Source organism: Acartia tonsa, chromosome 6, assembly GCF_053477335.1.
Source record: "Acartia tonsa isolate MP-2025a chromosome 6, ASM5347733v1, whole genome shotgun sequence".
NCBI classification, from domain to species: Eukaryota; Metazoa; Arthropoda; class Copepoda; order Calanoida; family Acartiidae; genus Acartia; species Acartia tonsa.
The window spans coordinates 13,789,966-13,790,332 of record NC_137265.1 but is presented as its reverse complement, the minus strand read 5'-3'; positions in this window follow the sequence as shown (position 1 = coordinate 13,790,332).

The window sequence follows — 367 nt, the reverse complement described above, 5'->3', positions numbered from 1 at the left end:
TGTTATTCCGTGCCGTTCCTCCAAATGCTTGTTAAGCACTGAATCCCCTCCACCTTTTAAAAAATAAAACAAGGATGGGTGGGCAAGTTATTTCCTATATTCCTAACATGTGGGGCTAAACATTACCCAATTTAACCTAACCTACCTACCCTAAAATAATTCACAAATCAATAATCAAAATCATCGCCTCCCAGTTTTAATTTCAAAACCAAAGGGAGGGAGATATACAGCTTAGGAGGCACTTTTGGGGAATTCGCCCACTAAAATCCTTTTTTAATTGTCCTTCCTTAATATATTGGCTTGTTTGCCATGCACATATATTACATATGGATAGAAAGTGACACAGAAATATAGAGAATAGGAGAGA